Source organism: Wyeomyia smithii, chromosome 3 (assembly GCF_029784165.1).
Source record: "Wyeomyia smithii strain HCP4-BCI-WySm-NY-G18 chromosome 3, ASM2978416v1, whole genome shotgun sequence".
NCBI lineage: Eukaryota > Metazoa > Arthropoda > Insecta > Diptera > Culicidae > Wyeomyia > Wyeomyia smithii.
In genome coordinates this window covers 61,003,444-61,008,503 of record NC_073696.1, presented here as the reverse complement: position 1 = coordinate 61,008,503, position 5,060 = coordinate 61,003,444, and the positions used below count along the sequence as shown (strand labels likewise).

At 39.5% G+C, this 5,060-nt stretch overlaps 1 long non-coding RNA gene across 1 annotated transcript; it reads right to left on the bottom strand.

Annotated features, from left to right (window-relative positions):
* Positions 1–2,564: 2,564 nt before the first annotated feature.
* LOC129733137 (uncharacterized) lies at positions 2,565–4,730 on the bottom strand. Its single transcript, XR_008729437.1, has 2 exons — positions 4,446–4,730; positions 2,565–3,489 (listed from the first exon to the last, which is right to left on the bottom strand). It is a non-coding gene; the product is annotated as an uncharacterized LOC129733137 (long non-coding RNA).
* Between the last annotated feature and the right edge of the window lie 330 nt (positions 4,731–5,060).

The window sequence follows — 5,060 nt, the reverse complement described above, 5'->3', positions numbered from 1 at the left end:
TATTATAAAACGGAAGCTTTGGAGAAAATTGTTTTACTCCACCACTTTTAGTGTGTTATAAAGTGTTTTGCCCACCTAAAGTATGTGCCTATAGCATTTTTCCATGCTTGGGTCTATTGTAGTGTAAAAAGAATGGTAAAAAATTCGGTTTTGAAAAAAAAATTTTTCATAATTTTATTCTTAACTAGAACAATACAACGTCATGAAAATAACGTTGAAGGAAAATCAGGATCTGCGTCCGGTCCATAATATTTTTTCCTCTGTGTAGACTCGTCACTCGTCAATGTCTCTGGTCGCACATTTGATCTATTGTGATATTGCCCAGGTGTTTTCTGTACTCCGCACTTCATATTATTGGCAGTATCGCTATTGAAGTAAGTCATGCGCTTATCATTCATATCCGTGCTTGTGTGTAAGTTCTACCTTCCCGTTTCAAGCTCACTACACTACTATACCGAGCCTCCGTTCATCCTAACAATATCGCCTAATTACACGTCCCTGGAGAGAACTTTCATACGATACTCACACCAGTTGTATTATAATAGGGACTTATTTTTGTTAGAAGGAGAGTCAACAGAGGTACTGTAGAATTCAGATTGAAGGAAAGGTACGTGGTGGGAAGCCTGAGAATAAACCCATGCTAAAGTCCTTTGACAACCAAATGGCCTGATTCTACTAAGATTTGAACCCACGACTACCCGCTTGCCAAAGCGGAATCTGTAACCTTGCGGCTACGGAGCTCCCCACTACATTTTCTTGGTAGTATCACTATTACAATAAGTGATACGCTTATCATTTATATCCGTGCTTGTTTGTGAGTTTTACCCCTCAGTTTAAAGCTTACTGCTCTACTATACCGAGCCTCCTACTAATATCGCCTAATTACAATTCCCTGGTGAGAGACTTCACCTAAAGTTCCTCTTTGGCCAAGTTTCTTCTAAGAGGGACCTATTATGGCAAGAGGAAGGAGTCTTATTGAAACCTCGTTCCTACAGCCGATATCGTGACATATTTACAATGCCCTGGAGAGGACTATTATAAGTGAATCAGATTAGTTTAACAATAAGAGGCTTTTTTTTGTTGGGAGGAAAGTCCACAGCGGTACTTGTAGAATTCAGCTTGAAGAAAGGGTATGCGGTGGGGAGCCCGAGAATAAACCCATGTTAAGGTTATTTGACAACCAAAAAGGCCTGATATTCTACTAAGATTCGCTTGTGAAGGCGGACTCTGTAACCTTGCAGCTACGAAGCTCCTCCTAATGGGTTAAGGTGTCTAGAAATATATTTACATATATGAGCAATATTCGAGCAACACCTGTGTAGTCGATGACAAGCTTATGCTTTTTCGAGATCATTTCGTATGGAATGACCCATCGATATGTTTTATGGTTGATTCGTGAACACCAATCAACATTATCATGTTTCTCTGCAACAATGAATTTGAACGTTTTGGAATGCATTTGAAAGATTTTGTTGAGTGAAAAATCTCAGGTGGTTTATAAGTTTTTAATTGAGTAAGAATCAAAATATCCATAACTAGGTTTGTTAAGAAACGTGTTGGTGATAAAAAGGGAAACTATTTTTGATTCAATAAATTTTAAATACTTGAGATATTGAATCAGAGAAAACAGAATTCTTTTATCACGTGAACGATGTTGCTCCATCCAAAGTTATGCAACTGGCATTTGGACCATGATAAAAAGTTTAAATGTTTAAATTCTGTGCATGGTATATTAGAAAGTTGCATTAGCAGCTTTGCAACAACGAGGGCTGCTTGAAAAAACATTAGCATTGCTAAGTACCAATATAAGCACCTCTAAAAGTAAAGTGATAAAAAATAGGCTTATAACTGAAATGAGCAAAATCTAAAAAAAAAAATCCTTAGTAGATCATCGTCGATGAAAAGATTATTTGAAAATGATAATGCATCGAGGTTGAATTGTTTCAACACCTTTCTGCAAATTATAATACCTGAATTGTCGACCTATAGCAAATTATCATCAAATCAAATAAAGCATCGAAATCGATCGAACCGAGTGCAGCATAAATTCGAGTGTGGGTGCATTTTATGCTTTAAACAATTGTTATTACTTGAATTTTGCATTTTGCAGTTTACTTGAGGTTTAAGTACTAAAAGCTTCTCGTTACAAAACCCTCCAAAAATGTGATTTCGCTTAAAGCATAGTTCTGCAATATTACTATTGCAGTTGAAATGCGATTACGACAAACGTATTTGGACTAGCCATTTGTTTGGTAGTGTTGAATTATGCATTTACCATCGATTCTCGGAAAACTGAGATGAAATTCTGCGCTTCCAATGCCAGAGCATTACACCATCGAGATAGAAATGTATCGATTCGAGCAGTTAATACAGTTGATACAGATGGAAAAGAATACCTATACAAACCAACAATCACGTTTATCCAATGTTGTACGCCAATTCACTGACAGATTTTGTTTTTGCAGAAGAAACTAAATAAAAGCAAGGAAATAACTTCGATCGTTTTTTTTTTCAGTTCGTATAGCTAGGATGTGAAACGAAACTGCAATAAATAAAACAGCCAATTGTTTTAGAAAATTTTATTTTGCTTTTTGTGGTAACGCTTTTGCTTAGTCTAAATGAAAATGATATCGACAGCGGGAGGACTAAAGGAGTGCGGGAAAACAAATGGAGGTTATTTTTCTAGCCCACTAGACACTAAAGGATTGATCGATGCATTTTTTTTTCTTTCTCACCCATTAGATTTGGCATTGTTCCAGCTTTCCCTCGTGTTGAGGCGGTAAGTTGCGTTCAGCGGAGCTGTGCATTTTTCATCCTGTAAGCATTTTTGAACACTTCACTTAAGCCCAAGGGGGTGTATCTTTCGTACCCGTCACCACCGTGATGAAACACGCACTCACACTTATGTAGCACTAAAACGTATGTGGGATGATTTTTCTCTCATTCCTGGTGAAATTTTCGACTTGCTACTATCCGGTTCACAGCAACTACGGGTGGGAAATCGGACTCTTTTCGCCTAAATCTGGAGCTTTGGTTTTTTCACAGACCATTCAGCAGATATAGAGGACGACAATTGCAGGGTTCGGTTTGATTCCGAGCCATCGATCGATGCTTTGCCATACATCGGCAGAATCCCATACATCCGTTCTTGTAACATGTGAAACGGCAGCACAAGTTCGGATCTACGGGTTCCCGCAAATGAGTACTACTACGCTGTGGCTATGTATACGCGATTACGTGCGAAAACGAATTTTGGTGTCATATTTTGCAGGGAGCTAAAGATATTTCTATCAGAGTGCTTCAAGAAAATGGTTTGGGAAAGGATAGGTTTTTTCATGTCTCCGTTCGGGACGGCCATCAGGTGAAAAAGGTGTTCCAATCACTATAAGGAGAACTACACTCTGTGCAGAACATATGAGGCATAGATCTTACCAAATCCAGGTGTTCCGCAAAAACCTAATAATCCACATTTTGCTGCGATGAGGTTATCTGTAAGAAAAGAACAAAATAAAAAAAAACTTTTAGTCCTTCAGTCTACATGTAATGGAATTTTGTATTGCGTGAAGAAAATTTGGGGTCAGCTGACATTCAAAGTTTATTTTCAAGAGGTTGGTTCTCCTGCAGCCAAAAAACAAATTCAGGACTTTGCAGAGAGATGAAACCAAAAAGAAGAGTAAAATATCATACGAAATAAGCACAGAAACAGTGTCTGCTGGTGTGCGCATGAAACTGTGTTAGTGTCAAGCTGTCAAAAATTTGCTTTTGCTCCGTTACTGGTAGATCCTGTACTGCACATGCTCACTAATGACAACAGAACTGATCCTGCACAATAATTGGATCGAATGCCATCGGACGGACAGAACAAAGAAATTTATATTTTATACGTTTTTCCACTTGCACTGAAAATGGTCTACATGCTATTATTCCAACGTTATTCCAGTGACATAAAGTTGACATCCTGCTTCAAACATTTTCGTTCACGCAAGCCACGTTTCGTAGACGAATTATTTTATTCATAGCTAATGGCTAACACAGAAAATGTAAACTATATTCAAATTAATTAGCAAGTTTTGCTGGACATTTTTAAACGTGTTTTAACATTAATAACATCCTTAACACGTTGTTCCGATAAACATGTTCTAGCGTTAGTAGTTTAGCAAAACCGTCACATGCCACCACTGAGCACTGTCTTTATTTGTTTAACATCGTAATTATGAAGGAAAACTGACGAAAATTTTCACACGATCAAAATTCTCGTGCAATCACTCGTGAGATCTATGAACACGCTCGCACACGAGTCTCCCGTCAGTGTTCTTTTTTTTCACGTGCAGGAATCAAACCTTGCCTGAAGCTGGTGAAAATCTTTTCCTATTGATCCGACCAAACCCCAAATGGAAAATTCACACTTTGCACCCGTCACGTAAGTTCTCCGCTAGAATCCTTACCGATTTCCGATAGTTCTGCCTCGCGGCTCGCTGAAAGTCCACGATTATCGCCCAATCCTGCCAGTCAGCACCGAGGAAAATTCATATTTCCGTCCAAGGTCCTGTTCACCGTTGCTGTCGTCGTCGTCGTCGGCCGCCCGGAGAAAAAACCCTTTTCTTTCCATCGTAGCGGAGCGCTCTCACGGTTCTGTGAAAAAGGAGCTCTTTGTAACTCCGCACGACCTCCTCGCGGAAAACGCTCTGGTGGGAGCCCAGAAAGGGATGTGTTACCGTTTTGAAGGAGTAGCAAAGTGTCACTCAGCCTGGCATTGCTATCAGACGGGGTCGTTTCGGCAAGCACCAGTATGCGTGATTAAATGGGAGCGAGAGCGCAAGAAAGAGAACAAACGATACGCGTCTGCGCGCATTCTTCTTTGGAAAAGCTGATATTAGGTGGAAAAACTCAGAGCGAGCCATTCCAGCAGATAAGCAGCGCTCGGCGAATAAAAGAGCTGTTTGAATGAATGTTGTCTATGTGTGCAGCCGAAGAATTACGGGTTTGGCGTGAGAAATTCAGATATTCCCGTCCCGAACGAGAAAAAAATCCTTTCTTCACCTAGAAAGAAATCGACTGCT